At 42.3% G+C, this 23,626-nt stretch overlaps 2 long non-coding RNA genes across 3 annotated transcripts in view; both read right to left on the bottom strand.

Annotated features, from left to right (window-relative positions):
- Positions 1-5,259: 5,259 nt before the first annotated feature.
- LOC140075922 (uncharacterized) lies at positions 5,260-12,624 on the bottom strand. The gene is made up of 3 exons (XR_011849481.1): positions 12,549-12,624; positions 12,339-12,462; positions 5,260-5,429 (listed from the first exon to the last, which is right to left on the bottom strand). It is a non-coding gene; the product is annotated as an uncharacterized lncRNA (long non-coding RNA).
- A 5,952-nt stretch (positions 12,625-18,576) lies between these two features.
- LOC140075921 (uncharacterized) overlaps positions 18,577-23,626 on the bottom strand; it is a 40,726-nt gene continuing 35,676 nt past the window's right edge. For both annotated transcript variants that reach the window (XR_011849480.1, XR_011849479.1), the window contains exons 4-5: positions 22,335-22,414; positions 18,577-18,899 (exon numbers count right to left, since the gene is read on the bottom strand). This is a non-coding gene — a long non-coding RNA (uncharacterized lncRNA). The remainder of the gene's footprint in view (positions 18,900-22,334; positions 22,415-23,626) is intronic.

Here is a 23,626-nt window from a genome sequence, read left to right as displayed (position 1 = left end):
GCCGTCCACCAGGTGGCGCTGCTGCGCTGAAAGTCATCTCATCGCGCCGGAATGCACCACCTCGGACCAGGTGAAGGTAAGCGCTCCCCAAGCGACACTTTTTCTGTTTTTAAATGCGGCGGTTTTTCCGAATACGTCGGGTTTTCGTTCGGCCACGCCCCCTGATTTCCGCCGCGCGCATGCCGGCGCCGATGCGCCACAATCCGATCGCGTGCGCCACAATCCCGGGGCAATTCAGGTCCAATCGGCGCAAATCGGAAATATTCGGGTAACACGTCGGGAAAACGCGAATCGGGCCCTTAGTAAATGACCCCCACTGAGCGCCTCATAATCACACTTTTTGCATCTGTCATGTAGGTTTGTAGTCGCTGTCAAGGTGGGTCGGCAAGGGAGATTCCTTCCCCGTGTCTGCGTACTTTATGAAAACCTGTGAACATGTTTGCAGGTTCATATTAAAAACTTTGGCAGGTTAGACCTAGCTATGCCTCTTAATGTATACACAGGGACAGGGGGGCATGGGGTTGCATACAGAAAACTAAATTCAGTTTTAGCTAAAGAATATCTACAAAGTACATCTCCAAATGGTGAGACCCAAGATCAGTGTGGCTCCAAATGGTGAGACCCAAGATCAGTGTGGCCCCCATGGTGAGACCCAAGATCAGTGTGGCTCCCAATGGTCAGACCCAAGATCAGTGTGGCTCCCAATGGTCAGACCCAAGATCAGTGTGGCTCCCAATGGTTAGACCCAAGATCAGTGTGGCCCCCAATGGTGAGACCCAAGATCAGTGTGGCTCCCAATGGTCAGACCCAAGATCAGTGTGGCTCCCAATGGTCAGACCCAAGATCAGTGTGGCTCTCAATGGTCAGACCCAAGATCAGTGTGGCTCCAAATGGTGAGACCCAAGATCAGTGTGGCTCCCAATGGTGAGACCCAAGATCAGTGTGGCTCCCAATGGTCAGACCCAAGATCAATGTGGCTCCCAATGGTCAGATCCAAGATCAGTGTGGCTCCAAATGGTGAGACCCAAGATCAGTGTGGCTCCCAATGGTGAGACCCAAGATCAGTGTGGCTCCCAATGGTGAGACCCAAGATCAGTGTGGCTCCCAATGGTGAGACCCAAGATCCGTGTGGCTCCAAATGGTGAGACCCAAGATCAGTGTGGCTCCAAATGGTGAGACCCAAGATCAGTGTGGCTCCCAATGGTGAGACCCAAGATCAGTGTGGCTCCCAATGGTGAGACCCAAGATCAGTGTGGCTCCAAATGGTGAGACCCAAGATCAGTGTGGCTCCCAATGGTCAGATTCAAGATCAGTGTGGCTCCAAATGGTGAGACCCAAGATCAGTGTGGCTCCCAATGGTGAGACCCAAGATCAGTGTGGCTCCCAATGGTCAGACCCAAGATCAGTGTGGCTCCCAATGGTGAGACCCAAGATCAGTGTGGCTCCCAATGGTCAGATTCAAGATCAGTGTGGCTTCAAATGGTGAGACCCAAGATCAGTGTGGCTCCCAATGGTCAGACCCAAGATCAGTGTGGCTCCCAATGGTCAGACCCAAGATCAGTGTGGCTCCCAATGGTGAGACCCAAGATCAGTGTGGCTCCCAATGGTGAGACCCAAGATCCGTGTGGCTCCCAATGGTCAGACCCAAGATCAGTGTGGCTCCCAATGGTCAGACCCAAGATCAGTGTGGCTCCCAATGGTCAGACCCAAGATCAGGGTGCCTCCTAATGGTCAGACCCAATCAGCTTGGTATGCTCGTTGTTGTGCATTAGGAATGCACAGGTTATTTTTGGAAAACCTGTTTTCATATATAATAATGGCATCTAGTTTATGATTTATTCCTATATCTCCAGGAGGAATAACAGAAGAACAGACACGGTCAGGAGAGTGTGGAGGTCCACTGTAGACCACAGCTGACTTGCCAGGTGTATTAGGGGTTAATATAGTTGCAGCTATGTTTTCCCCTGTTCTGGGATGACTGATTCCCATGGTTTGTTGATGGATAAATCAAAGCGTCTGCCCAGACCTTGGCTTTTTTATTAATGTCCATCATTAACAAGATAATGACCAGTGATTGCCAGCGAAGTAATTATTAACCACTGTCCACACTGGACTGCAGCACACTGGAATATGGTGGATGGGGCATGAATAGGAATATCCATGTTACACTGCCACGTAATACTGGAGATCTGAGCCTTATACAACACAGATGCACACTGGTTTCCCTCTACCATACTGGGTGGGTAGCGAAGGGCTCAGTTACATTTTGGGATTGTACAGCAGATACATTGTAAGTCACTTTCTATGTGGAGGGCCCTGGTCTTCTCTGCATAACATAGACAGCCCATTCATTTCAATTAGAATAGTGTAATACTATATTTCTCCTGAGGGGGCGCTGCAGGGAAATTGAAGACTTTCTGCCCCGGGTTCCCTTCCAGGTCACAACTAATCCCTGGTGGACCATCATAAGACCATCCTGAAAAAAAAATTGGGAAGGGGGGGATTGAGGCTACCACATTTTATGGGGAGGAAGACATTTGTTAAAACAGAATTGGATAGAAATTAGATATTGGTGATGCAATGAATTCCTGACACAGACATGACTGCTGTAGCCTATGGACAAAAATCCTAACCCTTGGTGGTAGCCAAGGAGGAATAAAATGAATTAGCCCATGCACACCAGGCCTCAAGCACACAACCGTATATATCAGGGGTCATGAGCCTGTCGCACAAAAAAGCGGGGAGCTTGCTGCTGACATTGAATTTGGTTATGCACGGTCATAGTGCAGGGGGGCCAGCCGGTTTCACCACATGGCAAAATATGCCACATGCCCGTGTTGCAGTGTGGCTGCACGACTCCTTTGGAGAAGGGAGAGGTGTGCAGCTCAATCCCTCCCACCTCCACCAGGCTGAAACAGACAGCAAACGTTCACTTGTGAGGCTGGTGGCACACGTGGCGTTTTTTAACTCATTCTTTAGGCAGTTTTTGGGCCGAATTTAAGCAATCTGTTAAAAAAAGCATGCGTTTTTAAACGGACTGCTTAAAGATATCCAAAATACGGGTTCAAAACGCCACATGTGCTGCCGGCCTTAGCGGCCCGTTTCAGCACATGGCTTTGTGCATGTGCAACATCCCCCATCGGGGCCTAGCCTTTTCTTGGGGCCTGGAGACAGCCGGGGCCCGCAGTACCTGAGTGGCTGGCGGTTGCGGCCTAGGCACGCTAGTGTCACGGTGCTTGGTATGGGGAACCGGAGGGCTGTCCTACAGCCTGGCTGGTCTCCAGCAGGGTGGTGTTGGCAAGAAATGATGAGGGAGAGACTGCTGTAGCGGATCTCCCTGGGGCAACCCTTTGGTGTCTAGAGTATGAGTCTCTGTGTGGTGGACAGGGTGCCCGTGATGGTAACAGCCTTAGTAGTAGGGACCAGACGGAGGCAGAGGTTGAACAAAAACAACTTACAGTTCTTTATTGGAACCGACAGGAACCGCAGCAACGTGCCTTAACAAAATGGTGGAGTGCTGAGATGCATTTGGAGGGAGCCACAGGAGGTAGAGCGCCAGCCTGGATGCAGAGGGCAGGCTGGGAGGTAGCTGTGTCCTAATAGGAAGCTTCAGCTTGTCCTGGAGAGCTTCAGGTATCACCCTTGAAGGTAGGATGATACCCCTTTCCTCACTAACTCTTATCTATTAGCTCCACTCTTCAGGCAGGGGCTAGGCCAGTGATGGCAAACCTTTTAGAGGCCGAGTGCCCAAACTACAACAAAGACCCGCTTAGTTATTGCAAAGTGCCACCACAGAAATTTCATTTGTGATTTATACTCCCTTCTCTGCCACAGTTTTCATTGATACCAGCACCCTGAGGACACCAATAAAGCAGAAAATAGTCCCAGGTAGCACTGTCACTTTAAAATACCTCTGCACAGCAAGTCCTGGGCTGTCTGGGACTGTAGGAATATACCTGGAGTCATCTCTGGTGATGGCCTGAGTGCCCACAGAAAGGGCTCTGAGTGCCACCTCTGGCACCAGTGCCATAGGTTAGCCATCACTGGGCTAGGCTCTTCCTGCTCTGGTATGGTATGCTGGCTGGATAGAGTTTGGACTGGGATAACCCAGTCTGCTTCTTCTGATCTGAGCTAGGCTAAAATTAGTCTCTTCTAGTGTCCTGCAGACCCTCAGGTCTGCCTGGAACTGAACCCTTCTCTCTCCTGAGAGAGACTGCTCTTCTCTGGAAGGTTCTTGACAGGGTCTTGTAACTCCCCTGGTCAGGTGGTGGCTACTCCTCCAATTACATCTCAGCTTACATTGGGCAGAATGCAATACAAGTGATTGGACGACAGATCTTGCATCATACAAAACACTTAACTCCTGCCTTGCCAGGCAGGTTCTACCACTGCAATGTCCCCTGTGTGCTGTAGTGACATGCTGTGGGACGTATTCGCAAGCACTCCTTCGCCTTGCATCGGCGAGGGTGTTGCACATGATGCCTTAAGTGTATACTCTAGAAAATCCTCCAAAATACACCTAAGGCTGCGGTCACACGTGGCATTTTGAAAACGTTTTTGGCCCGTATTTCAGCAGTTCGTTAAAAAACGCATCCGTTTTGACCAATTAAGATATCAATTAAGATAATTGGTAAAACCTGTGAAAAACTGATGCGTTTTTTTGACTGACTGCTTGAAAACGAACAAAAACGTGCTCAAAACGCCACGTTTCAACACAGCTTAAGGGTGCGGTCACACGTGTTCAATACATACGATTCAAAACGCATTGCAACAGCTAAAGAGAGATTTGCAATTGTGCAAAAAGATAAGTGGATTTATTCCATGTTCAAAGTTTTGTACACATTGGGGCAAATTTACTTACCCGGCCCATTCACGATCCAGCAGCGCGTTCTCTGCTCTGGATTCGGGTCCGGCCGGGATTTATGAAGGCAGTTCCTCCGCCGTCCACCAGGTGGCGCTGCTGCGCTGAAAGTCATCTCAACGCGCCGGAATGCACCACCTCGGACCAGGTGAAGGTAAGCGCTCCCCAAGCGACACTTTTTCGGTTTTTAAATGCGGCGGTTTTTCCGAAAACGTCGGGTTTTCGTTCGGCCACGCCCCCCGATTTCCGTCGCGCGCATGCCGGCGCCAATGCGCCACAATACGATCGCGTGCGCCAAAATCCTGGGGCAATTCAGGTACAATCGGCGCAAATCGGAAATATTCGGGTAACACGTCGGGAAAACGCGAAACGGGCCCTTAGTAAATGACCCCCATTGAGCGCCTCCTGCTCTTGTGATTTCTTTTTTTTCAAGTTTTCTGGGGTAGAAGGACTGAAATAATCACACTTTTGCACCTGTGCCACCTCCGAGTCATGTAGGTTTGTAGTCGCTGTCAAAGTGGGTCGGCAAGGGAGATTCCTTCCCCGTGTCTGCGTGCTTTATGAAAACCTGTGAACATGTTTGCATGTTCGTATTCAAAACTTTGGCAGGTTAGACCTAGCTATGCATCTTAATGTATAGATATAGAGAAAAAAGGGATGAAACACAGCGCAAGATATGTAGCACTTAGTCTAACAATGGAAAACAGGAATTGGCAGTATATGCCTAGCATAAATCACAACAGAGATGGTGACTCGTATCTGGGTAGTAGAGCTGCTGCAGTAAACCTGACATCCAGTACTTCTAGTTGTAGCGGATGCTGTCGGAGGGTTTAGAGAAGGGAAAAAAACAGGCTGGAACCGCGCTGCTCAATGTTCATATTTAGTCAAGATTACAGTGGACAACGCGTTTCGGAAGCGGAATGCCTCCTTCATCAGGTCCGTACACACAATTTCTATAACAAAAAATAAATAAATACAAATATTCTGCTAGATAATAAATACATATATAAAAAAGTAATACATATATATATATATATATATATATATATATATATATATATATATAAAAAACATATAAATAGAGACTGTAAGATGGAAGAGCATCTGAGAAATTATACTTCAGTTGACTAGTAGCTGTAAGCATATGTAATAACATATGTGTTAGGTTACAAATGTATAAAATTGTTTAGTATATAAAAATATATTTGAATAGACACAACCAAATGTCATAAAACATAAAAGAATTGGAAGTACATATTTCTACATAGTTGATAGTAGTTAATAGTTAGTTAAAAAACAAAGAGGATAAAACCAAGTTAGAGATAGTCAAGTGAAGAATATCAATTATTCAAATAAATAAATGAATATTTCATAAAGTTAATGATAATAAATATAATGATAGTAAATAGATCCCTACCCTATTGTTCTCCCTTAGATGATTGGTCCCAGATGTGAGGGAAAGGGTCCCAATGTGGTTCTACAGGTTAAATGGTAAAATGAGGGAGAAGGTAATCAATGTCTTATACAGAAGGAGAGCGTGGTGGGTAAAGTGTAGGTACCTTAAAAGGGCTGGGATCAGACTAGAGTCAAATGGTTGAAAATCTGAGGGTAGACATAATAATATGAGGTGGGATGGGAAATATGATAGTACGATTGGTGTAAGAATAGCAGTACTTACAAGAGATGAAGTGCGAGCCGGCGTGGGTGCTGTGTTGCGCGCCCCTGCCGGCTTCGCTGATGGTTTAAATGGGCACCAGAATTAAGTGGTGCGCATGCGCGTGCGGAGTTGCGCATGCGCAGTGATGAGACATTATGTAATTCCTACGGAGTGAAGTGCGCATGCGCGTGCGGATATACGCGCGTGTGCTGTGAAGACGGGACCGGAGTAATAGATGAGACGGTTAGATGCATGGAGCTATGGCTAGTATTATGACTAATATAATGAAATGCTGAACATGTAAGAGTGCATTATAAATAAACTATAATGGTAAGTACATGAACTTAAGGATAAACTTTTAAGGTAAAAATCGGAGGCAAATGATGGAATGGTGAGAAATGGGTTAGATACGTTCCAGAGTTTCATTTAATCCATAAGGACACATAGTATTCAACTTAAAAATCCAATAATTTTCTCGTTTGATAAGCTGTGTCAAACGATCTGGGTGGTCCCTAGGGATCTGTTCAATAGGCAGAAGGGAGAGATGGTTAATATCATTATTGTGGTGTTGATGGCAGTGTCGTGAGACACTGTGGAGTTGGAAGCCACTCTTAATTTTACTTCTATGGGTGTTTATTCTTTCCCTTAGCGCCTGTGTGGTTCTGCCAACATACTGAAAAGGGCAGGGGCACTGGAACAGATATATAACATAATCCGATGCACAGTTTAGGAATTTATCAATTTCGAAAGTTTCTCCTGTAACAGTGGAGCGGAAGGAGTGTGTGCGGTGTGAAATAATATCACACGTGAGGCACCTAGTGCTGTTGCATTTGAAGCTCCCTTTTAGATCCGGGAATAGAGATGGTTTCATTCTCCCGAGGTGGTCTGCCTTTTTGATTGGTCGCATCTTTGTAGGGGCTAAGATGGTTTTCAGCGTGGGGGCTCTTCTAAATGTAAGTTGTGGGTTAGGTGGGATGAACTCCTTTAGGTGAGGGTCCTTAAGGAGAATGGGCCAGTATTTTGATAGCACGGTTTTAATGGTCCTATGATCCGATGTGAATGTGGTGATGAAGTTTGGTCCTCTGTCTTCAATTTGGTCTGTGTTGCTTTTTTTGTTACTTCTCTTTGGTAACAGGCAATCTTTTTGTGAGAGTTTCTTGGTCTTGGAGTAGGCGTCTTGTATGATGCTCTGTGGGTAGCCTTTTCCCTTGAATCTTTTGCGCAGGGTTTGGGACTGTTTGTGGAACGTGGTATCTTCTGTGCAGTTTCTTCTAATCCGTTTAAATTGGCTATACGGAACATTCGTAAGCCAGCTTTTAGAGTGCGCGCTGTCGAATTCTAAAAAACTATTAACATCCACTTGTTTGAAATATGTGGATGTGGATAAGCCATTTTGTTACTTATTAACTGATATAAGGAGGTCGAGGAATTCGATCTGGGTTGCAGAGAAGTTAAGGGTGAGTTTGATTCCCCATGTATTAGAGTTGATTTCATTGACAAACTCGAGGATTTCCTGTTCGCAGCCATCCCAGATAATTAGAATATCATCGATGTACCTCTTGAAAAGTACAATTTTGTCTAAAAAATGGGCGTTTTTAATGATCAGAGTGTTCTCGAACTCCCCCATGTAGATGTTCGCATAACTCGGGGCGAAGCGCGTGCCCATTGCCGTTCCTCGTTTCTGTTGGAGAAGCTCTTTTTGGAAGGCAAATACATTGTGTTCGAGGATGAAACTAATACTCTGAATCAGAAAATCCGTTTGGGGGAGAGGTAAGGTCGGATCTCTTTGAAGAGTATTTCGTACTGCTTTCACCCCCAATGAATGTGTGATGTTTGTATATAGTGAGGTAACATCAAGGGTAAGAAGTTTCATTGAGGGTGTCCAGGCGAAGTTTTCTAATTCCAAGATTATCCCACCTCATATTATTATGTCTTCCCTCAGATTTTCAACCATTTGACTCTGGTCTGATCCCAGCCCTTTTAAGGTACCTACACTTTACCCACCACGCTCTCCCTCTGTATAAGACATTGATTACCTTCTCCCTCATTTTACCATTTAACCTGTAGAACCACATTGGGACCCTTTCCCTCACATCTGGGTCTAAGGGAGAACAATAGGGTAGGGATCTATTTACTATCATTATATTTATTATCATTAACTTTATGAAATATTCATTTATTTATTTGAATAATTGATATTCTTCACTTGACTATCTCTAACTTGGTTTTATCCTCTTCGTTTTTTAACTAACTATTAACTACTATCAACTATGTAGAAATATGTACTTCCAATTCTTTTATGTTTTATGACATTTGGTTGTGTCTATTCAAATATATTTTTATATACTAAACAGTTTTATACATTTGTAACCTAACACATGTTATTACATATGCTTACAGCTACTAGTCAACTGAAGTATAATTTCTCAGATGCTCTTCCATCTTACAGTCTCTATTTATATGTTTTTTATATATATATATGTATTACTTTTTTATATATGTATTTATTATCTAGCAGAATATTTGTATTTATTTATTTTTTGTTATAGAAATTGTGTGTACGGACCTGATGAAGGAGGCATTCCGCTTCCGAAACGCGTTGTCCACTGTAATCTTGAATTAAATATGAACATTGAGCAGCGCGGTTCCAGCCTGTTTTTTTCCCTTCTCTAAACCCTCTTAATGTATACACAGGGACAGGGGGGCATGGGGTTGCATACAGAAAACTAAATTCAGTTTTAGCTAAAGAATATCTACAAAGTACATCTCCAAATGGTGAGACCCAAGATCAGTGTGGCTCCCAATGATGAGACCCAAGATCGGTGTGGCTCCCAATGGTGAGACCCAAGATCAGTGTGGCTCCCAATGGTGAGACCCAAGATCAGTGTGGCTCCCAATGGTGAGACCCAAGATCAGTGTGGCTCCCAATGATGAGACCCAAGATCAGTGTGGCTCCCAATGGTTAGACCCAAGATCAGTGTGGCTCCCAATGGTCAGACCCAAGATCAGTGTGGCTCCCAATGGTCAGACCCAAGATCAGTGTGGCTCCCAATGGTCAGACCCAAGATCAGTGTGGCTCCCAATGGTCAGACCCAAGATCAGTGTGGCTCCCAATGGTCAGACCCAAGATCAGTGTGGCTCCCAATGGTGAGACCCAAGATCAGTGTGGCTCCCAATGGTCAGATCCAAGATCAGTGTGGCTCCCAATGGTCAGACCCAAGATCAGTGTGGCTCCCAATGGTCAGACCCAAGATCAGTGTGGATCCCAATGGTGAGACCCAAGATCAGTGTGGCTCCCAATGGTCAGACCCAAGATCAGTGTGGCTCCCAATGGTCAGACCCAAGATCAATGTGGCTCCCAATGGTCAGACCACACCTAAGGCTGCGGTCACAAGTGGCATTTTGAACACGTTTTTGGCCCGTATTTCAGCCGTTAAAAAAAAGCATGAGTTTTTTGAAAACGCTTCCGTTTTGACCAGCTTTAATTAAGATAATTGGTAAGACCTGTGAAAAACCGGATGCCTTTTTTGAAGGACTGCTTAAAAACGGGCCAAAAACGCATTCAAAACGCCACGTTTGAAGAGAGATTTGATATTATGCAAAAAGACAAGTGGACATCGAGTAAATCCACTTATCTTTTTGCACAATTCAACGTCTGGAGGCTGTTATTACTTTTCTACATACTATTTTCTAGTACCTGAGGCCCTGTTTCTGTTCTGTTTGGATTATATATTTATATATATGAATTTTCAATGTAAATTTGGTGAAAAGCTGCACAGAAAAGATGCCAGGGATATGACTTGCTCCATAGTGAATACAGTGTAGTTGTGCACTTCTATGGAGTCTGATATACTGTAGTTAGTGAGCGGAGCCCGGTAAAGGGTACAGGGTACTTCTGGTCTCCCATTCTCCTTTTTCACAGGGTTTCCCAGTGCTACCAAATACTCCTAAAGCTAGCAAAAGAAAATTAGGAATGTACATAAATAATGGATGGATAGAGGTAATGTATAACATATTACCCCGCAGTCAGCTTTCTCCTGCTCCTCTAAGTATGTGAAGATATTGATTTATAGATTTATGACCCTGTTGTGGTTCTACCCCGGCCTCTATCTTCTCTGCGGGAGACCTGGGTTTCTCATCCACAGTCCTAACTCCTTATCACCGTGGCCTGGGAACTCACAGACGGACATGTAATTTGTAGTGTAATTTGCCTGGAATTTGGGTGAGAGGTGCAGGAATTAGGAGCAGGTGACAAATGTCTCTGTTATCAAGAAGCAGGAGCTCATTACCCGGCCATAATGACTGATGATGGAGGTGCGATAGTGCAGGGGTCATAGACGTACACACCGGAGAGTACACTGCGGAGACACGCTGCCATTACATTCTACATTATACAACTATCAGATCCTGAAAAAATGATACAATCTCTCCCACCTATCAATGATGCCAGTTAGATATTGTCCCTGGAGGAAGGTGTAATCATACTATTGTGAATGCTGTTAGTAGCAGCAGGACTGTGACAAATGCCCCAACATGTATCATTTGTTATCTTTTTTTCCCCTTTGTCTCTGTTTTGCTGGGTTTTTGCGACTTTTAAGGGTGATGGCACACGTGCCGTTTTGAACGTGTTTTTAGTCATCCGTTTTGAATTAAAACGATTGGGAAAAAACGGACAAAAACGCATGCGTTTTTTTTTACGATCTGCAAACGCACAACTAAAAACGGCCTAAAAATGGGTTCAAAACACCTCGTGTGCCGCCACCCTTTGGTGCTTGTATAGAAGATACATTAGGAACACTGCAACAGACACACCCACCGGTGAATGTAAAACCCTGGCTTAGTCTCCTCCCCCAAAAAAATTGTAAAAAGAAAATTAAAAAACAAGTCAAAATAAAGATACATGTCCCCCATGAGATTGATATTTCATGATTGTAGCTTTTCCATGTGTTCCAGGGAGTTTCCACGCTCTGTTGTGCTCTGTGCTCTCTGTAGCGAGGGTTAGGCTGTGTTCACATGTTAGTAACGTTAGAGTTTACATTGCATTTTGTAAACGCAAAATTTAACAGCGATGTAAATAGGCAAATCTCCTCTCTCCTCTGAACCCTAAAGGATTGTCCCTGGAGAGATGAGTAATCATTCCAAGATGGTACCTTTTCCAAGGGCACTGGGATTGTGTCCTCACACCACTGTGCACTTAGCTCCCTGCATGACTTCACCTCCCTTCTGTTTTGATCACAGTCCTGCTGCTACTAACGACATACACAAAGGGCTGATTACACATCTCTTTAGGGCTTCTACCTGCATGGACAGATTCCATTTAATGAGCGTGGGGATCAATTGGCCATGGTTCATTTCAAGCTCTTTGCTACTTCATCATTCTTGGTAACAGTCTATACCCTACCATTATCTATAGCGCCTCATGTGCCTCAGTCAAGCCTCCAATGAACCCAGTGACCCACAAGAAGAATCCATGAGAGAGGGAAATGTTATATGAGATCACTCCCAGTTCAGGGGACCCAGAAATTGCATTAGTCTGGGCATAGTTCAGGGTCCCCACTGTCTGTGATAACCCCTTGTGTGGGTAGAGTATTGTGAGCACATGAACTGCATGAACTCTACTACATCACCGCTACCTGGTGTGATGGAATATTAATATGTTTACTGGAGAGATAAGAGAGCCTGTAGCGGGAGGGAGTTTAGGTAGATCAGGTCTCATTATGGCTTCAATATGGTCTTCTAGTAAAAAGTGAAGTGTTTTAGGCCTGTATAAGAAGGGGTTATCTATAAAACTGGACCAAGGCAGGAAGAATAGAAAACTACCTGTTCTCATCAGGGCAATAGAGCAGCAGACTGGTGACGGAGGTAGGTGGTGGACCCAGCGATTGGAGACCGGTCGGATAAGGATATGGATAAGGGTCAGACAAACCCTTTAAATAACCACAACCTTTCCAAAAAAAAAACATTCATAATTCAACTATTCAAATATAGGAAACTAACTATAGATCACAGAAAACAATATTCTCTCTTTACCAGCAATGAGTGGATCCAAACCGCAGCGTTTTCCAGTCGCACGTCCAGTTCACCCCCATGATTGGTGTTGGTACTGATCACAGGGGTTGGAAAATACAAAACAAAAGTTACAGCTCACCACAACCCTCAGGGTGCGTTCACACGTTGCGTTGAGTCGTGGTTTTTGACACATTCCCCTGGCTTCAGCCTTGATCACATGCAAAAGTTACATTGTGTTTTAGCAAATGCAGTGGAAACACAATGGGGCAGATTTACTTACCCGGCCCATTCGCGATCCAGCGGCGCGTTCTCTGCACAGGATTCGGGTCCGGCTGGGATTTAAGAAGGTAGTTCCTCCGCCGTCCACCAGGTGGCGCTGCTGCGCCGAAAATAATCTTAACGCCCCGGAATGCACCATCCCATAGCAGGTGAAGGTGAGCGCTTCCCAAGCGACACATTTCGGTTTTTAAATGCGGCGGTTTTTCCGAATACGTCGGGTTTTCGTTCGGCCACGCCCCCCCCGATTTCTGTCGCGCGCATGCCGGCCCCGATGCGCCACAATCCGATCGCGTGCGCCAAAATCCCGGGGCAATTCATGTACAAGCGGCGCAAATCGGAAATATTCGGGTAACACGTCGGGAAAACGCGAATCGGGCCGTTAGTAAATGACCCCCAATGTAACCTCAGCAGGTGATCAAGGCGGAAGCCTATTGAATGCGTCAAAAACACATCAAAAACGCGCCCTCAGGGTGCAGCCAGCCGTTCAGTTTTTCTGATGCAGTTTTTGACACCAAAAGCAGATGGGTGAGGATTTATCATTAAGAAGTGGCTGCTCCTCTATTTTCACTCCACTCCTGTTTTGGGCATCAAAAACTGCATCTGAAAAACTGGACGCAGCCTCGTTTCTCGAACTATACTCTACGCCAGACAGAGCACTCATGTGTAATGTTTCACCCGCAGAGAAGCCAGGGTATGTGAGAATTTTTTTTCTGCTTTTTATATATATTTTATTTATACAGGCAGTCCCCTGGATACGAACAAGATAGGTTCTGTAGGTTTGTTCTTAAGTTGAATTTGTATGTAAGTCGGAACTTTATACTTTATCATTGTAGCCCCAGCCAAATTTTTTTGGGTCTCTGTGATAATTGGATTTTAAAAATGTTGGGTTGTCATAAGAACCAGGATTAATAATAAATCTTCATTACAGACGCCTGTGATAACTGTTACAGCTGATTATTGTGGCCCAGGGCTAAAGTACAATAAATTACCAACATCCAGAGGTCTGTTTGTAACTAGAGGTTGGTCGTATGTAAGTCGATTGTTCTTAAGTAGGGGACCGCCTGTAGTATATTCGATGGTGGAGCTTTTGAGAATACTAGTTCTCTACATCAGACATAATGTTATGCATGAAACAGAAAATTTGCAGCATTTTATATTAGCAAAGGATAATAAAAAAAAAAACCTTTAAAACGACAGATTGATAAATACAGGGACATCTTATAAGATGCTGCTGATTCTTCTTAACCCATTATCGACCAGGCCCTTTTTTGTTTTTGTATTTCCATTTTTAACGCCCCACTTTCGAAAATGTGTACGTTTTTTTTTTTTTTTTTTTTTATTTTTCCATGTACAGATCTGTGACGGCTTGTTTTCTGCACTTCATAGTGACGGTGTTTAATATTCAATGCCTTATACTGAGGGCCGGGAAAAAAAATTCTAAATGAGGAAAAACGCATTTGCACCATTTTCTTGTGGGCTTGGTTTTTACGGTTTTTCACTCTGTGCCCCAAGTGGCACCTCTACTTTATTCTTTCGGTCGGTACGTTCACGGGGAAACTTTTAGGAAAGTAAACAACATTCTGTATTCTGCAAAAATTCTTAATTCAGGCATCTTCTCTTCTAAGAACTGTCTGGTTTAATTCTTTTGAGAGATTAATTGATGATACCATGTTGAGGATTGTACAACCTTTTGATCAATTATTATTCAATTTTTTTATATGTTGCAAAATGTCAGAAAAAGTAGGAATTTCCGACATGCGGGCGCTATTTTCCGTTACAGGGTTAAACGCTCAAAATAACCCTCATTATATTTTGAGAGATCAGACATTTTGGGATGCGATGATACCTAACATGTTAGCACCGATTACGGGTGTTTGCTGTAATATGCAGCAAAAACTCACCTTGTATGGAAAGGGCTCCGCCCCTAAGGTCTCTTCATACACCCGCAGCCAACGAGTGACTTACTAATAAGGAAGTCAAGGGTTAAAGGGAGAAGAGAGAAATAAGCAACAACAGAAGATGCTGGAGATAATAGTAAGTTTCTTTACACACATCAGTTCAGGTCAGTACTTCACTGTAATGTCCTATATGATCCTACTGAGGCTATGCAGGGTATGGGAGCTAGTCTCCATCCACAATTTCTGAAGCAACCGAGAAGAACACATTGGCCCACATTTATTAGAGCCCCTGCGCCAGTTTTTTTTTTGTCTTACTGTGCAAGTTCTTTTCAGTGCAATCTGCCTGCACATGTATTTATAAAGTGTCCGCGATTCATTTGTGTCGCTTTACCCGACGTGATACAAAATTCTGCACATAAAGGGGCATTCCGGATCACGTGACACATTTATCATGCAACAGAAATGTAACGCTCGCCCCATGTTAAAGGTGCACCAAAAAAAGTTAGCGCACTCTGTCGGAGCAGTGCAGGGGGCGCTACTACACAGGCAACTGCACATAGTGGAGAGTGCACCGATTCTGATAAATGTGGGCCATAGATCCTGGAGAGAAGGTAACTGCTAAATAACGTATAATATGTGACATATAATGGCCACAAATAGTGATACTCCAGTGGTACGCGCACTATATTTAGGATGCTTAAGAGGTTGGGTACTGTCCTTCTAATTAGAATTGGCAACAGTAGACTTTGTAGACATAGTGCAAGCAGTTCATGGAGCAGAGGTCACCGTTTCTTCATCATGGGGTTAGGTGTGTACAGTCATATTGACAGATTTACATGACACAGAACAGATAAGTAAATTATATAACCGCTGTCTGGGAATCACATTGATAGGGACGGGCCAGAATAGATACACAGAGGACATCTAAAGTCACTAAGTTCACTTCTAGTCCTTTTATGGCCCCAGAATATTCCTTAGTGAAAACCCTTAAAGATATGCCATCGATAGTTAATTCTAGACAACCCCTTTAAGAAATTAGTCAGTCGGCCATGACTAATGCAATTCTGTAAATATAAAAAGGGTAATCTTATGTTTTATATTTAGGACATATCCCCAGGATATAGCGGATGAGCTACAATACCATATATACCCATGTCTGGTGCAGTTTTTAAGCATCCGTGTTTTTGCTAATCCTGATCAACCCCTTTAACATTGAAGCCTCTGTCTGCAATGAAGGAGTATAATACTATTATATCTGGTCTCTGTGATGTATCCGTCACAGCGCTCATCTCCATCATTGGAGCAGGCTATGCTTTATACAGAGGGGCATTAAATCATAGCCAGTGCGGGGCTGGGGGAGTAGACGCTGCCGTTACCTCTGATTTCCCTTGAGTAAATTTGCTCTATATCAGGCTGCCGTCATGCAGCAATACGGCTTATTAAATGAATGGGAGGAGCGGGGCGTGGAACGAATAGATAATGTAATTTCAGCAGGACACGGCCATATATCTATATATACACTCTGTATTCTCATGTATGTGCAGAGTCATCGCCAGGCTTTGACATCCATATCCCTATGACATCATGAAATATAAGAAGTCAATACACCCTTCTATAACTATTGGGTATCGTGAAGGTCCTAGGTGACCCATCAACGATTAAAGGGTCTGTCCCACCAAAGACACTTATAAAAAACACTTCCAAAAGTGAATGTGCAACTGGGGTTGAATTTCTTTCAATATGGCTGCACAAAACTAATTGTCTACTAATGCAATTCTACCTTAGAGGGGAGTTCACAGCACATATCCTTGCCAAATTGTTGCAAATGGGATGGGTCCGGACAGGGTTTCCAAAGGTCCCTTAGTATGGGCTGCCTCTACCATCCACAGAATTTACGGTAATTGCTTCCAAATTTGGACAATGTGATCTGAGAAATCAAGTGACCGCTTACAAGACTCCGCACAGGTCTGGGTATATAATTTTAGACCATAGCTGCACCTCAATACTTAAAATCAACTTTTTGCCCTACAAAATCTATTAATTACATTATAGGGTTTAATTCCTTATTCAGACGGCTTGAATGCATTCCCTACTCATGGACAAGATGTAAAATCCAGGCAGCAGCTTTCGTATCATTTATCCATTACACCAATAAAGTTATCTACTTTACATATGCAAATACATTTTTAATGTTTTTAATGTTTAATTTCACCGTATATACTCGAGTATAAGCCGACCCGAGTATAAGCCGAGACCCCTAATTTTACCACAAAAATTGGGAAAACCTATTGACTCGAGTATAAGCCGAGGGTGGGAAATGCATTGGTCACAGCCTCTCCAGTATGTAGCCAGCCAGCCCCTGCCCCAGTGTATATAGCCAGCCATCCTCTGCCCCAGTGTATATAGCTTGCCAGCCCCTGCCCCAGTGTATATAGCCTGCCAGCCCCTGCCCCAGTGTATATAGCTTGCCAGCCCCTGCCCCAGTGTATATAGCCTGCCAGCCCCTGCCCCAGTGTATATAGCCTGCCAGCCCCTGCCCCAGTGTATATAGCCTGCCAGACCCTGCCCCAGTGTATATAGCCTGCCAGCCCCTGCCCCAGTGTATATAGCCAGCCATCCTCTGCCCCAGTGTATATAGCCTGCCAGCCCCTGCCCCAGTGTATATAGCTTGCCAGCCCCTGCCCCAGTGTATATAGCCTGCCAGACCCTGCCCCAGTGTATATAGCCTGCCAGACCCTGCCCCAATGTATATAGCCTGCCAGACCCTGCCCCAGTGTATATAGCCTGCCAGCCCCTGCCCCAGTGTATATAGCCTGCCAGACCCTGCCCCAGTGTATATAGCCTGCCAGTCCCTGCCTCAGTGTATATAGCCTGCCAGCCCCTGCCCCAGTGTATATAGCCTGCCAGACCATGCCCCAGTGTATATAGCCTGCCAGCCCCTGCCACAGTGTATATAGCCTGCCAGCCCCTGCCCCAGTGTATATAGCCTGCCAGACCATGCCCCAGTGTATATAGCTTGCCAGCCCCTGCCCCAGTGTATATAGCCTGCCAGCCCCTGCCCCAGTGTATATAGCCTGCCAGCCCCTGCCCCAGTGTATATAGCTTGCCAGCCCCTGCCCCAGTGTATATAGCCTGCCAGCCCCTGCCCCAGTGTATATAGCTTGCCAGCCCCTGCCCCAGTGTATATAGCCTGCCAGACCCTGCCCCAGTGTATATAGCTTGCCAGCCCCTGCCCCAGTGTATATAGCCTGCCAGCCCCTGCCCCAGTGTATATAGCTTGCCAGCCCCTGCCCCAGTGTATATAGCCTGCCAGCCCCTGCCCCAGTGTATATAGCCTGCCAGACCCTGCCCCAGTGTATATAGCTTGCCAGCCCCTGCCCCAGTGTATATAGCCTGCCAGCCCCTGCCCCAGTGTATATAGCTTGCCAGCCCCTGCCCAAGTGTACATAGCCCCCCCCTTCCCCGTCGTGCAGCACAACAATACCAGATGGATCGCACAGAAGATCTACGGGTGCCGCCAGAAAGGCGAGTTTTGATTTATTTATTTTTTTGACTCGAGTATAAGCCGAGTTTGGGTTTTTCAGCACATTTTTTGTGCTGAAAAACTAGGCTTATATATATATATATAAGGTACTCTATTATCCTTTATTTGTTTTTTTTGTTCCTTCTGTAAACCATGAAGTGTTTTCAGGTAGCTCTATAACAAAAACCTGACTAAGAATTATGTCTTAAAAAAACAAAATCAAGCAAAATATGCACAAAACTGTGCAAAAAAAAAAGCAATGCTAAGATCATTTCATAATTGTTTTCCTTTAAATCTTCAATTTTGTATTGATTTTCAAAAAAAAAGTTAAATGGAAAACACTGTTTCATTGAATTGCTGCTTTGCCCTTACCTCCCGAATAAGGAAGCAAAATTGATATAAAAAAGTTATACACAAGTTATATGTATAGACCCTAACTCCATAATAACATAATTCCATCAAAACAGTGACACAAATTCAGATACATTTATACAGTTCGGCATTAAGATGAATCACATTATATAAACATGTAACATACAATATAAAATGCTTAAAACAATCACTTGAAGATGTTTAAATGGTGTTTTTCCAATTTTTTCCCCCTACTTTAAGAAAACACAGTGTTCTGTGTACAGACGGATTTTTATGCCACTTTTCCATTTATAGGATTTCCTATTAACGGACAAATGAAACAAATTAGAGAAAAACATCCCCAATCAGATTTTAAGATATGTAATAAAAATACCCTTAGATATTAATACTCCTAGATCATTTTATTACTTGTTCGAGATCAAAATGGAACAACGAAAATAATTTAGGGGAAGGACAGCATAGAAAATACTCACAGATATGAGATTTGATTGAGTATTTTATGCGATTACCACATTTATAAATTAATATATTTTTTTTTAGACATGGTTTCTTTAAAATGTAAATCTTTTTGCAAATATATATATATATTAAATAACACTCAAATGTATTATATATGTACATATACATACAACAAATATATACATGCATATACACATACATATACATAAGTCACACAAATATACAGGCAGTCCCCGGGTTACGTACAAGATAGGGTCCGGAGGTTTGTTCTTAAGTTGAATTTGCATGTAAGCCGAAACTGTATATTTTATAATTGTAGCTCCAGACAAATTTTTTTCTTGCCCCAGTGACAATTGGAGTTTCAAATTTTTTTGCTGTAATTGGACCAAGGATTATCAATAAAGCTTCATTACAGACACCTTACAGCTGATCATTGCAGCCTGGGACTATAATAAAGCATCCAGAGAGCTTCACCAGAGGTCACAGTGGGCAGAGGGGTCCGTCTGTAACTATGGGTCGTCTGTAAGTCGGGTGTCCTTAAGTAGGGGACCGCCTGTACACACAAGCACACACTGCAGTTCATGTAGCTTTGGTTTAGGTTATCTCCTATAAGATTGCATCATCTTTTACACCCTGTATACAGGTCATTGGGGTGCAATACCTCCTAACTGTAATGAGTGATAGTTTACAATCTATACACATAATAAATAATAACTTAGTGAGTGTCCTGTCGGAGCTGCACTTCACATAACAACGCAGGCTGCTCCACCGAGATATCATGTGATAATGTGACTGGCACTTCTCCTACCTGCATCATGGAGAATTCAGTGTCACATCTGCAATAACAGAATTCGCTGCACAATACACCCTTTATCTACAAGAAGTTTCCAGAGGTAAATATAATCCGGATACAGGCAGTCCCGGGGTTACGTACAAGATAGGGTCCGGAGGTTTGTTCTTAAGTTGAATTTGTATGTAAGTCGAAACTGTATATTTTATAATTGTAGATCCAGACAAAAAAAATTTTGGCCCCAGTGACAATTGGAGTTTAAACATTCTTTGCAGTAATTGGACCAAGGATTATCAATAAAGCTTCATTACAGACGCCTTACAGCTGATCAGTGCAGTCTGGGACTATAGTAAAGCATTCAGAAAGCTTCACCAGAGGTCAGAGGGGTCTGTCTGTAACTATGGGTTGTTTGTAAGTCGGGTGTCCTTAAGTAGGGGACCGCCTGTAGTAAAAACATTTTATTCATTAATTTTGTCCTCAAGAAGTCCAATCATTCTAATTATATAATTTCTCTAATAAGAATCAAATTGTCTTCTGAACTTTGTGGAAACCGACCCGGGATAGAAAAACAAAATAAAAATAATAATTTTAAAATGATAAATGACAATTGATTAAACCAATATAAAAGCACAGAAAATTTTTTTAAGAAGAGCTAAGGCTAAATTCACACTACTGTTCCTTCCCACCGTTACAAAAAGAGAAGAAAGGAGGTTTAATGTATCAGTTCAAAATCCCACTGACATCAATGTAAATTTTATGTCATCCGTTTTTTCAAACATAGGAAAAGTCCTGCAGCCTCCATCATTTTTTTCCTTCCAAAACACGCATGAATAACGGATCCCTGCTTAAACGGAACATAATGGACGGCATAAAATCTACATTGATGTCAGTGGGATTTTTAAGTGATATATTAAAAATCCACTCTTTACTTTTTTTAATGGATTTAAGGAATGAAGGGAAGGAACGGTATTGATACATGAGCTTTAGTTCACACTTCTGTTCAATCCTCCGTTCCTTCCTTACCCCTGTAAAAAAAAAAAAAAAAAAGAACGAAGGTTTAATGTATCAATTGAAAACCCCATTGACATCAATGTGAATGGTAAGTCATCCGTTACCGTCAGGTATTTTTTTTGCCTTTTTGTTTTTTTAAGTGGAGAAAGAGTCCTGCAACCTCCATAATTTTTTCCTTCAACAAACGCGTGCATAACGGATACTTGCCCATAACGGAGGACAGAAAATTTACATTGATGTTAATGCTATTTTTAACTGTTAAACCTCCGTTCCTTACCTTTTTTTTTTAACGGAGGTAAGGAACGGAAATTTGAACGGTAGTGTGAGCTAAGCCTGATATATATATTGGCTTGAGAAAGGCTCGTGTTTGTGAGAGCCGAAACATCGCCTATTATGGATTAAAAGACCAACGTTTTTCAACTTAATTCTTTTTTTGTGTGCACACACAGACAGTCCCCGGGTTACGTACAAGTTGGGTTCTTTAGGCTTGTTCTTAAGTTGAAATTGTGTGTATGTTATTAGTCATAATATTAATAATAATATTGGCAATAATGTAACATTCATTTTGTAATAAAATCCATGGAAACATGATAATGATAGAATAACAAAAACATAATAATGCTGAAAAGAATACAAAAAAAAAATACCCTACTGAATGTTTTTTTTTTATAATATTTGGTAATATTTACAGGCAATTTATATTTAGGAAATGATTGACACTGATTATTTAGCCACTGCTTATGGACTATCATTATCCACTGAATTTATCATATAATAAAAATTAAATAATTTAATCCTTTTAATATTGTATTTGATATTTTTTAACCATCTTGATTCAATTACGGGGATGCGTTTATTGCTATTATTACTAGTGTTTTTCTTGTGTTTTGACCCTAGTAATTGTTGTAGCACATTCCCAAATTTGCATTAATTATATATTTGTACAATACTTTTCTTTTCACTTAAAAATTATATGATGGTTATTATTTTTGTAAATGTTCCTTTAACTGTAAACCATATTTATCTTCCTTATATAAATGTAATAATCCCTGTTTGCCTCTTTATGGCGGCGCGGCCCTGATATGGAGGCTTGGGAAATTGTAACCTTTAGCAAATTGACATTTAATTGTTTTATGGTTTTGAGGATAAAGTCAGCAGCTGTTGGGCACAGGGAAGCGCTCAGATCAGTGATGTGCCCCCGCTGTAGGCTGAGCTTGGCCTGACATCAGGTGACTACAACAAAGGAGGCATTGTCACTATCACAGGGGACCCGTCATAAAGTGATAACCTGTTTATAGAGCCGCCTCTTTATCTGGCTGATGTGCTAGAAGGACCTGATCACTCAGGAGAGATCAGACACGGTCAGGAATAATTAGCTGTCATTACATTAACACTGATTAAAAGGGGCCAATTCTACTTAGAGCAAAACAACCATCAGGATCGGTAATGAGGAGGACAGAAGACCACCCACTTACCTGGGAGTATAGGGGCTTCACTATAGGGTCTTCAATTATTACCAGTTCCAAATATTATAATATGCAAACTAGTATTGTATCTAGGGGAAAGCATAGAAATAATGTTTCACTATTAGTATAGCAAGAACCATATATGGACTGAGCCAAAGATAGATAGATAGATAGATAGATAGATAGATAGATAGATAGATAGGAGATAGATAGATAGATAGATAGATAGATAGATAGGAGATAGATAGATAGATAGATAGATAGATAGATATTAGATAGATATGAGATAGATAGATAGATAGATAGATAGATAGATAGATAGATAGATAGATAGATAGATAGATATAGATAGATAGATAGATAGAAAGATAGATATTAGATAGATATGAGATAGATAGATAGATATGAGATAGATAGATAGATATGAGATAGATAGATAGATAGATAGATAGATAGATGATAGATAGATAGATAGATAGATAGATAGATAGATAGGTAGATAGATAGATATGAGATAGATAGATATGAGATAGATAGATAGATAGATAGATAGATATGAGATAGATAGATAGATAGATAGATAGATAGATAGATAGATATGAGATAGATAGATAGATAGATAGATAGATATGAGATAGATAGATAGATAGATAGATAGATAGATAGATAGGAGATAGATAGATAGATATGAGATAGATAGATATGAGATAGATAGATAGATAGATATGAGATAGATAGATAGATAGATAGATAGATAGATAGATAGATATGAGATAGATAGATAGATAGATAGATAGGAGATAGATAGATAGATAGATAGATAGATAGATAGATATGAGATAGATAGATAGATATGAGATAGATAGATATGAGATAGATAGATAGATAGATAGATAGATATGAGATAGATAGATAGATAGATAGATAGATAGATAGATAGATAGGAGATAGATAGATAGATAGATAGATAGATATGAGATAGATAGATAGATATGAGATAGATAGATATGAGATAGATAGATAGATAGATAGATATGAGATAGATAGATAGATAGATAGATAGGAGATAGATAGATAGATAGGAGATAGATAGATAGATAGATAGATAGATAGATAGGAGATAGATAGATAGATAGATAGATAGATAGGAGATAGATAGATAGATAGATAGATAGGAGATAGATAGATAGATAGGAGATAGATAGATAGATAGATAGATAGATAGATAGATAGATAGGAGATAGATAGATAGATAGATAGATAGATAGATAGATAGATAGGAGATAGATAGATAGATAGAT

This window comes from Engystomops pustulosus, chromosome 8 (genome assembly GCF_040894005.1).
Source record: "Engystomops pustulosus chromosome 8, aEngPut4.maternal, whole genome shotgun sequence".
Lineage (NCBI taxonomy): Eukaryota > Metazoa > Chordata > Amphibia > Anura > Leptodactylidae > Engystomops > Engystomops pustulosus.
This window is presented reverse-complemented; position numbering and strand designations above follow the sequence as displayed.